Source organism: Lycium ferocissimum, chromosome 4 (assembly GCF_029784015.1).
Source record: "Lycium ferocissimum isolate CSIRO_LF1 chromosome 4, AGI_CSIRO_Lferr_CH_V1, whole genome shotgun sequence".
NCBI classification, from domain to species: Eukaryota; Viridiplantae; Streptophyta; class Magnoliopsida; order Solanales; family Solanaceae; genus Lycium; species Lycium ferocissimum.
Window position 1 is genome coordinate 40,396,848 of NC_081345.1, and position 12,651 is coordinate 40,409,498.

Sequence of the window (12,651 nt, forward strand, 5' to 3'; positions counted from 1 at the left end):
GAACTAGCCATCTCTTGGAAGATGAGTAGGCATTCTTTTACTAGCCAGTTTTTTTGGAGAGATTATTCAACACGGATAGTTTAATGCGCACGAAACCATAGTTTAAGCTGCATCTTGCAAGTTTGAATGATTTTGTTTAACTGTTAGCCTAATTTGTTTTTTGTTCTGTCTATCGGTTCAGCAAAAAAATAAATATATCCTAAAATTAGTTAAAGTATTCATCGACCAGCCAAATAAGAAGCTAAGGTAGGAACAAAGGACCACCGAGGAGGGTAGTGGAATGAATAAGATAATTTTATTTTTATTTTTAACCAGAGGTCAGAGATTTTTAGTTCGAGCCATTAGATTATGAAATGAAAAACCTCCTAAGAAGTGTTTTCCTTTTTATGAACCCTACATAACATGGGTCAGGATTAATCGAAACTGTAAATTTCACATATCAAATACTTATTAAAAATAAAAAGACAGGAAAAAATGTGACAATTCCTACCACCATGACTTAGGTCACTTGGCATAGGTTAATGAATATTGTAGTTTAGGTACGGATTTGAACTTTACGTCAAGCTAATTAAATCTACTATTTAAAAAGAGAATGATAGAAAGGCGAGCTCATTACAACAACAGGACCTAGTGAAATCCTACAATGTGGGATTTAAGGAGGGTAAAGTGTTCGCAGATTTTACCCCTATCTCGAAAGATAGGGAGGCTGTTTTCGAAAGACCCTCGGCTCAAGAGAAAAGCACGATGAGAAAAGTTCAAATAAGCACAAGCAGTTCAAAGTAAAATGAAAATGAAACTAAAGAAAGCGAAAAAGTCATGATAGAAAGAGTTTGAGAAAAAGAAGCAGTAATTACCACAGATAAATAAAATAATCGAAATACAAAAAATAACATATAATAACAAGAATCAAAGGGCAATAGACTATAGATCAAAATTGCGACAAAGGCGAGCTCATTATCCCCAAATTTGGAAAAAGAACAAATTGATCTTAAGAATTGGCTCCAGCCGGATGCCTTAATATAAAAAAATGTTAAAAGAGACAATTCCTAGTGCAAAAAGCAGGCCAAATTCCTAGTGCTAAAGGCAGGCCTAATTCACACATTTTCAAGGGGTAAGAAAATGCGGTGCAATGTATGTGATGCAATCTTTGGCGAGAGTTCAAACAAGTTGTCATTTCATCCGTCCGTTTCAATTTATATGAATTCATATGACTGGGCACGATATTTAAGAAAGAGATAAGATTTTTGAAACTTATAATTCAAAATAAGCCTTGAAAATTTATGTGACTGTAAATCATTCATAAAGTGAATTTGTTTTAAATTAAAAAAAAAATCATTCATTTTGATATGAATTAAAAAAAAAATAAGTTCAAATAAATTGAAACAGATGGAATATTAAATTGTTAATTAGTCAATTGCCTTAGAAGTCAAAAAGTAGGAAAATATGGGGGAAAAAGCATAGACAGTGATATAGAAATGTCCGTAGCCGCCCCAATCTATCTATTGGATAATGCATTGACGTTTCCTTGGCAGAATATGGCCGGCAATGTGGACTTCTCCATACATTTAAAGACATAATTAAAAGTAATTATTATATACTCCTTTTGTCCCAATTTACTTGGACAAATTCGGATTTTGAAAGTCAAATATTTTTCTTTCGATCGTGAATTAGATATTGAATCTTTAAATTTTATAGATAAAATTTACGTATTTAGAAATTATGTAAAAATTACTATTTCCTTAGTCTCAAATTATTTATCGTGACTACTAAAAATAGTTTTCTCAAATTATTTGTCATTTTAGGAGTTCAAGGCACAATTAATTATTTTTTCTCATTATATCCTTATTAGAATTTTATAATTAATAGAGATGATACATGAATTTTATAATTAATAGAGATGATACATACATAGAGTAAACATTTAATGGATAGAGATTATAACTTAGACAAAAAAAAGGGGAAAGTTAGTTGAATGCCTCTCTATTTCTCAAGGGACGTGTAAAACAAAAAAAATGACAAATAATTTGAGACGGAGGGAGTATAAGTTACAATAATTACAATTCAAATTATTTAGGAAAATTATGATCAAAGAAAGACTTGTTTGAAGCAATATTCCAAAGGTGCCGCATAAATTTGAAACAGAGAAAATATATACTAATTTCTTATAATTAATAGCAAACGTCAAAATTATTTTCAAAGAAACAATTATTTGACTCGTCAAGTAGTAAGGTAATCCCTCCGGATCAAAAAGAGTCTCTACTTAGTCTTTTTTTTCTTGAGTCAAAAAAAGTATCTACTTATCAAATTAAGAAAAAATTAACCTCATTTTTTCAGATTTTCCCTATTAAGTGCTATGTGATCAAATTCTAATACCTAATTAATTAAGGGCAGTTTAGTCAAATTACTTTTTTTTAGGAGTTAATATTTTCTTAAAAGGTGTGTAAATGATTAGATGAACATTCTTTTTTATCCGGAAAGAGTATCATATATTAAATGTGATAGTGATAATATTTGGTTTTTGTCTCAGAAATAATAAATGCTACATAAAATATGGACCTAAACCTATCAGTAACATTTACGCTGATCACTGAATTTTCGGCTTTTACTTAACAGGTATTGTACGCTTATGGTATCCAATATTTAAGTTTTTCTTCTAAATTGTTGGTACATAAACTGAGACCTCCCTCTTATTTGATACGGAAAGGTCAAACAAGTAATTTATGGCTAAAATAATAGTCATAAAAAGATCCCTTGCATATGTGATATTGTATAGTTAAAACTATTAGATATGACAAGCGCAGCACCAAAAAAAAGAAGATCCCTTGCATATGTGATATTGTATAGTTAAAACTATTAGATATTACAAGCGCAGCACCAAAAAAAAGAAGTGTGTTAGAAATCACAGAGATTGCAAAACAGGAAATTAACATTATTTATTCAGTGTCCACAACAATAACATATCCAGTTTGATCCCACAAGTAGGCTTTGGGGAAGGTAGATCGTGCGGAATATGCCACTTGGGGGTGGGTTTGATCAACCCAAGAAATTTTGTCCGAATCATATATTTGTATTAAAAGTTTTGTCAAATATGTACAAATTATTAATTAAAAATTCAGTAACTTTAAAGAATTAGAACCCCCGAACCCATAAGCTTCGAATTTTGACTCCGCCTCTGGGTAGGATGTACGCATATCTTACCCCTACGATCCTACCTTTGAGAGGTAGAGAGGATATTAGGATGTTACGAGCAAGAGGTGAAAAGTTAAATTTACCGAATTTGCAGAAATTATGAAATAAAATTGTAATTAATCTCAAAATAAAAAAATTCAGAACGACCTGCTTGATTTTTACTCCACAAAATTGCAGGCCAGGCCAGCTGGATGGAATGTTTGAGCCCATTAGACGTGTGGAACGGGTCTATTTCAAACATATTTTTGGGCCTCTAGAATGGGCGATCTGTATGTGTCCAAAGTATGAAACTTCTTTAAGCCCATTACGTGCAATAAGCAGCGGTAGAAATTGCGCCCACTGACCCCCTTTCAATCCTATATGTACATCTATCATTAAGTTTTGAATTCTTTAGGTAAAATTTTATGCTCATAAGATTCATAACTATTTTTCAGTTACATGGTAAAAAATAGGCCGGTTCTTAGAATGGATTGGTCAGTTGACACCTTAACTTAGAAGTACTTGTTTGAATTGGTTTCGCTCCGAAAGAAATTTGTTTACTCTTAGAATAGCAAGTTTATATAGTATGACGAGAACCTCGATCACAAATACAACAACAACAATTATAATAACTATGATGGGATCGTTTTAATTTTTTAATCTACTTAAGACATATAATGTTTTGTCACAGATTGTGCACAAGGTCATATTCAAAACAATACATGGCTGACCACTTCGTCTTTGTAGTCGATTGCGACAAGTTTCATATTTAGTCCCTAAAATGTTAGACTCGTGCATTCACTCACAAAATGTAGAATATTTTCGAATAAAATGAGTAACCTGGTAGACAAATTTAATTTCATAGCCAGTTAGTGCATGTGTAATTCGAAATCACATTTATTAAGGTGTACAAAGATGAAATTGTATTAACAATCTTAGGAGAATTAATCCTGTCAACGGAAACTGCTTCTTTGGTTGTACTGGCACACATTTAAGACCCTGTAGACTAGAAAAACTCTGATCGAAAATGCATTCTTTTAACACTACATTTGGTTGTCTCCATTAATTGTAATAACCTCTTCACATATATCAATTCAAGTACTCATCAAATAGTGTTTTATTAATCTTATAGGCGCACAATTACCTTAATCACTCTGAAAATTATCTTTAAATCCGTATTATAACATCTATAAGCAGTAATAGTGTAAAGTATGAAATAGTATACTAGTACGTAGTAATTAAATTTGCATCACAACATTGGGCATCTTATTAGTACTAATTATTGGGGTATACGTATAGTTTTGAGGTGTAAACTTGTCATGTCCTGTTCTTGCGACCGCGGCCACCACCATTGGACCCGCCCCTGCCAGGATAGTGGTTGCGGTTTGCAGAGGGTGCACCATAGTCAGCTAGCTCCACCGCTAGTGACCTCCTCTGAACTTGTAACATTGTTATCTCATTGTCTGCAATACGTAAAGGATATAAGAAATTAAGCTCATGTTAATATAAAAGTTTGTTGACACAATGGTATATAACGAGTTTAAGAACCATCATATCTGACAAGCCGAGTACTACGACTACAGTGTCTACAATTAACTTCTTAGACAGCTCATGTACTTACGTGTGCGCTAATATAACGTCCATGTTTTATCCATATGTATGAGAATTTTTGACGCGCAAAATGATATATTTTCCTTTCTAATTTATGTGGCAATATTTTCTCTTTCGTCCGTTAAAAAAGAATAACTACTTATTAAAGTCTTTTATCTTTAATGACAGATTTAGACCGCACGTTTCAAAAGTTAGATTTTTTTTCTTAGACACAAATTATGAACATAAATTGAAACGGAGGGAATAGTAACTGGACCTTAATTTGAACCATATACTATAAGATTGACTGACACTACCTATGTACGTACAAATGTTAACATTGCAGTCTAATTATTTGATTATATTTTAGTTATGGTTCCGCCACGATGCTTCGCTACTTTGCAAAAAAAATTTAAGGCTTTAAGTATTTGACTATAAATCCAAACAAATTAGTACATAGATTTGTCGCCCACCGTCAATCCGAAGAACACTGCTCATGTAATGCATTTAATTTGCAAGTTTAGGACCCAGGCATTTTCATAATTTTATAGTATTTGCATATATATGCATGGAGAAATGAGCGGATATCTAAAAATGGAGTGTCGCTCGTGAATTAGGGGTGCGTTCCGTATGGAGTTTTGTAATTTTTCTAGAAATTTTTTTCTGAAATTTTTTTTTTTTAGAAAAACAAGTTCCTTAAAAATAAGGAAAATGACTTTACCAAAGGAAAGTAGGAAAAACAAATTCTACAAGTGGCATTCCACATTGATTGTTTCCTCCTCACCCTCCAACATACCTCATCATCACTCCACCCCCGTAGCCTCCATCCCCACACCCCTACCCCAACCCCACCCCATCCTTTCATAGTATAATTCCCCATTTGGCAAAAAAAAAAAAATACTGTTTATACATGGTTAAAATTATTTTTTATGTATATATAGTAGATGTTGAACCTCCTTTGGCTTCTTCGTATGTTTACTTTATTATATTTTAAACCCCTTTAGTGAAATTTCTGGCACCGCCACTGGTCCAGAATATATACAAATTCTTTTAGATAATATTTTTGTATACGTACCGAACACAAAAAAATAAGTAAGAAATCACATATTTTCCTGAAAATCATTTTTCACGGAAAATATTTTCTTTTCGTACCGAACGGCGAACACACTAGGAAGAACCTTTCGTTCACTTTATATAAAATTGTCCTTCGAGTGGACTAGTAGAGAGAAAGGTTCATAACATTTTCTAGATTGATTTTTAACATCGCACTATTCTACTAAAAAAAAAAAAAATCGCGTGGACATAAATTGTATATACTACATGCTTTAAAGTTTTCAGTTTATATATAATTCGTGTATGAGATAATCATGGTCATGAGTCCACCACCGCAGAAATGGTGGATCTGTCATATCGTGTGGGTTAACTTAACATTTGTAGATATGTGATCGATATTTGAAAAAACTAATCAGAGGTTCATAGAGAACGGTTTTATCATTCCCCCCTAAATCCTGGACGTAAGAGACAATGAAATAAGAGAATAACAAGTAATAAAGGCCCATAAACAAGCCATATAAATTAAAGATAGGGACGTATATACCTGAGATTGAAATGAAGTTTCGTGCTGAAACACAAAATATAATTGAGAGAAGAAAAAAGATGCATAACAAGTAGCGTCGAATTCCAAAACCAACCGCCATCTCTCTCAGTCTCTCTGTCAGAAAATAATGAAGCAGATAATCCAAAAATCCTCCTTTATTTATAATGAAATGTTGAAGAGTTGACATTGGCAACTGGTGAGCTTTACGTGGCTACGACTTTGTTTGCAAATCATGATGTGTTTATTGTATATTGCTATTTAATCCGTCAAATTTGGGTCAACTGGGGTCGAGGAGTTTGTTGTAGCTTCCTTTACTCAAAATGGAACCATCAATTAAAAACTTCTCTTTATTTTAAAGAAAGCGAAAAAATTATAACCATTTTTTATTTCCTTTACTCTAAAAAGTTTGCATAATTGCATGTATATATAGTCAATGTTTGGGGATGTCATGATGATACTATAACAACTATTGTGATTCAATTTCAAATAAGTTGGATCGATTATATGAATTTTCATTAGACATGTATGTCCCTCCATTTAAACTCATTTTAATTCAATATTATAAAAAGATATTAGTTTGGATTTTATGCTTTTCAAAAGTAAGTATTTTAAGTGATAAAGAAATATACATTGTTTCACTATATAGTTGAATGCTATCAGAGAGACTAATGATAATGTACAGGATATAATCAGACAAAACATGCATAAATTTAGTTTTCTAAGAGATAAGTATGGGCCTTGCTTCAATTCCAAATTCCTGCATCATAAAGCAAAACTTAGTTTAATCAATTGACAGTGGAACAAAGAAACAAGACTCTGAAGTTGTTCTGGTTTATACCATCAGGCAGCAAAGCTGCAACACATTCAACTTGAAGAAAATTAGATTCTTCATGCATAAAATTCTAGTTGGTATTGGAACATGTGAGAATTACGTGCAAACCAACTAATAATCAAAAGTGAGAAATGGGAAAAGTAGTTCATGCAAAATTATAATTAAGAGTAATACTTAAGAACCATCATATTCCAGGTTCTCACAACATAGACAAATTAATTAGAACTAGAGTTGCTAAATTTTAAAATTCCAGTTGTACACTAATATCAATATGCTTGCATCACTTCCATATATGTCTCTTATACTAATATTAGTAGTTTTTAGGAATATTATTATCATTTCAAAGAATTTGTTATATGACTTCTTGTTTTGAACCAGCACCTTGACTATTTCTCTGAGTACCTGCGCACTAACTTCCATCAATACGCATGAGTATCGAGTAACTTATCCATCAAAAATTAGGCGGATAAGAAGAAATAATTATCATTTCCTGGAATATTCGAGTCCTCTGCAAGTCTTTCAGTTACTTCTTTGGACTGAAGTCTGGTTAGCTCAAACAAGACACATCTTTGCCAAATGCACAAACAAATATCACATGGACCATTTGTTTTCTTTCAGACACGACAGACTATAAAATTTTGGCACGGCTATTATATTGCACCTCTGCTTGCTTCAAAAATATTTCTTTCATATTTCTACAATATAGATAACTGATGATATACCTCCAAATTTGATGCTATCTTTTGTCCAAAGGCAATTAACCTACACTTTTTGAACTGGATGCATATGTTACAATAGTACAGCCGAATTTTGATGAATTTTAAAGTGCTCCTAGAGATTTACAGGAAATATTGAACTAGCTAGGTGACCTAATTAGCACATATGAGCCATAAAAGTGATGGATTATTAAGCGACCCAAAAGAAAGATGGGTAACTTACATAAATAACTACCTTTTAAGAGCAATTAACCATCTGTAACTATCTTTTTCATATTTACAATTCATAGCTACCGTTATACATTTTCGCTGTATTTGAGTGTATTTTAATACACTGTTCAGTTGTATTCAACCTCATCTGATGTCAAATGTATTTGAATGTATTCGAGCTGCCGCGAAGTTGAATATATTGATTGTATTTGAATGTAACAAATTTCAAAATACACTGTGTACATTCAAAATACATATGAAGCCAAATACATTCAGATATAAGACAAGAAGCAAAAATACATTCAGATATAAGACAAGAAGCAAAAATACATTCAGATACAAGATAAGAAGCCAAATACATATGAGATACAAGACTTATCAGCCAAAACATATGAGATACAAGATATATGAGCCAATTACATATGAGATACATGTGACAAAATACACTTAGATACACTCAAATATGAGATACAAAGGAGAAGAGTCCATGGATTCTGGCTAGACGAGATACATTTCAAAGGGGAGAATACAATCAAAATCAGTCGGATCTCCAGCGAAATACAAAATACCATTATATTTACACCAAAAAATGAAGAGTACATTCAAATCCTTTTAAAAAATTACATTCTATGTACACAAAAAAATGGAGAATATAGTCAAATCCGGTTGGATCTCCGGCGAAGATACAAAATACACTTTAGATCTGAAATGGGACGGAAAGACGGAGTTAGACTTGGTGAACGAGTTGAGGTCGTTGAATCTGAGCCGTCGGATCTCCGGTTGTGGATCTGAGCGGCAGGATGTGGTGGTGAACGAGTTGAGGTCATTGAATCTGAGTCGTCGGATCTCCGATTGTTGATTCTGAACGGCGGGATCGATGTGGTGGTTGCTTGTGGTTCGCGGAGCTCTGGTTGCCTGCCAGAAGAGAGCTACGCAGTCGTGTAAAGGAGAGGGAGAGGCAGAGGTGTTGTTGTCGTGGTTCATCGCCAAAGCTCCAGCAGTGGGGCGGCGGCGATTGTGTTAGTGAATAGGAAGGAGAGAGAATGTTTTTTAGGGTTTGGAGAAGATGAAAAATCTGAAATGTGTAGTGAGGGAGAATATAGAGAGGTATATGTATTTTGGTATAGCTACCAATGGTAATTTAGAAAATTAATTTAACTACTAAATATAAATAAATCAAAAGGTAGTTATCATCAATAATTACCTCTTAGAAGAAGCTACACCAAGTAATTTTTTCAAGAAAGATCCTCCAAATATGTGAACTGAACAAGCAATTTGCACTATTACCCTTCATACGGACTGGTCTTTAATTTTTGCCCCTCAATTCGCTAGTCTTTAATTTTTGCTGTTTGCTTAAAAAGGTACCAAAATACCTCGAGGTTCTGGATTCGAAAAACCAGCAGAGTAAAAAATAATAATAATTTCACAAGGCCAGTTACATAGAACCTATGCCTATTCGAGCAAAGTTACATAAAACCAATGCTGGAGACAGCATACTTTGCCTAAAGGCATAAAAAAAAGTCTGTCTGAGACGGCAGACTTTTAGTTATGCTTTAAGGCAAAGTTTGCCATCTCCGGCAGACTTTTAGTTATGCTTTAAGGCAAAGTTTGCCGCATAAGGCAGACTTTTGGCAAAAGCCTTGACTTGCGACTTTTTTTATTTTATTTTTTTAACTGAGCGGGGGATTGATCCCAAAACCTCGGGGTATTTTTGGCCACCTTCTTAAGCGAAGGGAAAAAATTAAAGACCAACAATTTGAGGGGCAAAAATTAAAGACCACCCCAAAAGAAAGGCAATCCACGCAAAAAAATGAACTGAACCGTGCAATTTGCATGATTGCCCTTATTCGGAGGTGGTCTTTATTTTTTGCCGCTCAAATTGCTAGTCTTTAATTTTTTTCCCTTCGCCTAAAACTCCTGGGTTCTAGGTTCGAACCCACGCTCAGTCAATTTTTTTTTAAAAAAATAACAAGATAGAGTTTGGATTCGCAAGGTAGAGCTTGCAAGAAACTTTGCCTTGTATGCAAACTCGACCTTAAGTTCTACCATGCAAATTTTTTTAAATTTTTGATTGAATGGGAGTTTGAAACCGGAACATCAGGATATCTTCGGTAAGTTTTTTAAGCGAAGGGCAAAAATTAAAGACCAGTTCATTTGAAACGCAATCCGCGCAAAAAAAAAAAAAAGGAACTGAATCACGTGATTTGAGTGTGGGCCTGGGCCAGGGCCACTGTACTATTTGTTTGAGTGGTTACTCTTTAAATGTTCAATTTGCATGATTGTCCGTATTCGGGAGTGGTCTTTAATTTTTGGCCCTCAAATTGGTGGTCTTCAATTTTTCCCCTTCACTAGAATTCCTTGGTTTCGGATTCGAACCCCCGCTCAGTCAAAAAGTAAAAAAAAATTCGCAAGGTAAAGTTTGGATTCGCAAGGCAGAGTTTGAAACTTGCATTAAGGCAAAAGTTTTTTTTTTTTTTTCACTCGGTTGAAATTTTGCAAAATTCTTTCTTAAGGCCTAACTTTGGCCCAAATAGGCCTGACTTTGCTACAAAAATTTGCCTTGTTAAATTGTCCCTTTTTTTTTTACTGAGTCGGGGTTTGAACCTCAAACCCACAGCGTATGGTATTAGACGAATGGTAAAAATTAACCTCCAATTTGAGGGGCCAAAATTAAAGACCAGTGCGTTTAAAGGGTAAGCCGCACAAAAAAATGTCTTTAAATTGGTTCATTGGCACTTTTGTTCTTATTTTGTGTTGGTCTTTAATTTTTGACCTTCACGGCTAATGACTTTTTTAGCGGGACATAAGTTTATATTTTCGCATCATAATATCTCACAAATTATGCCTAGCGTCCTTATAGAACTTAGATCTCCTTAGGCATATATAAGTTTGATTGTTAAGGACAAAAATTAAAGACCAGACCGTTTGAAGGTCAAAAGTGTAATTGTCTCCTTTAAATTCTATCGTTGTTAGATTTTTCTCAACATCACTGTTTTTTGATTAGGTTAAATTTTCTCTTCATTAATTGGATAATTTTTTTCCTTTTTTCTTTATACAGAAAGATTTCCCACTACATACAAAATAATTACCCTTTTATTCCCCCCCTTACTTTCATACCCCCAAAACTGTTTACCCTTCCTACCCGTTGTAGCTTTTGAGGTAATTGTTTTTTTTTTTTTTCTTTTTTATTTCTTTACTTTTTTTTTTTTTTTTTCGTTTTATTTCTTTTTCCCCCTTTTCATTAATTTATTTCTTTCCCAAATCATACTATTTTTATTTTCTTTTTCATCATAATTTGATTCAACATTTAATTTTAGCTACTTTATTTATATTTTTTGCTCCATTTTTTTAGTTTCTTGTTCCTTTTTAATTTCATTTATTTATTTTCTTTTTATTTTTTATATAATCTAATTTCATTCACCTTTTTTGTTAGTTTTATTTATTATTCTTTTTTTTTTATTTCTGGTGATTTTTATTTATTTTTCCTCCTTTTTTAGTTTCATTTTTTCAAATTAGTTTTTTCTTTAGTTCCCATTATTTTTTCATAATCTAATTCTACCTTTTGGCTCCCTTATTTTTTAATTTTTAATTTTTATTTTTTTGTCAATAAGAAGGATAACTGATATATTATTTTTTTATTTTTCTATATCTGAAAAAACAACATATTTTAGCATATAGTATACCAAATCAGTAGCAGTTGAAGTATACTGTTGCAGTATACTGTGACACCCACGTGGTATATATCATATACTAACATGGTATCGTAGGGGACTGTCAGTTCATTCTTTCAACAAAAACACTCAGTCGTCTATGATACTCACGTGGTATATATTATATACAGATAAGTTACTATAGAAAGTTGGATCATTCCTTCAAAAATTACTACTCAGTCTTCAGTGATACCCACATGGTATATCATATACTGACATGGTATCATACATGACTGACACTCCATTCCTTCAAGAAAACATTGAGTTCTCTATGATACCAACCTGATATATCATGTACTAACAAGGTATCGTAGTTAGAAGATCCATTCCAACACTGCTCAATCCTCTGTGATGCCCACACAGTATATTTATATACTGCCAGGATATCATACAGGACTTGTTCATTTCTTCGGGAAAAAAAACACTCCTCGGTCCTCTATGATACCCACACGGTATATTCATATACTGCCAGGGTATCATAGAGGGCCGGTTCATTTCTTCGGGAAAAAAAACCCTCCTCGATCCTCTATGATACCCACAAGGTATATTCATATACTACCAGGGTATCATAGAGGAATGGTTCATTTCTTAAAAAAAAAAAAGACTCCTCAGTCTTCTATGATACCCACACGGTATATTCATATACTGCCATGGTATCATAGGGACTGATTCTTTTATTCGAAAAAAAAAAAACACTCATCAATCCTCAATGATACCCACACGGTATATTCAAATATTGTCAGGGTATCATAGAGGACTAGTTCATTTCTTCGGAAAAAAAAAGTCATCGGTCCTCTATGATACCCACACGGCATATTCATATACTAT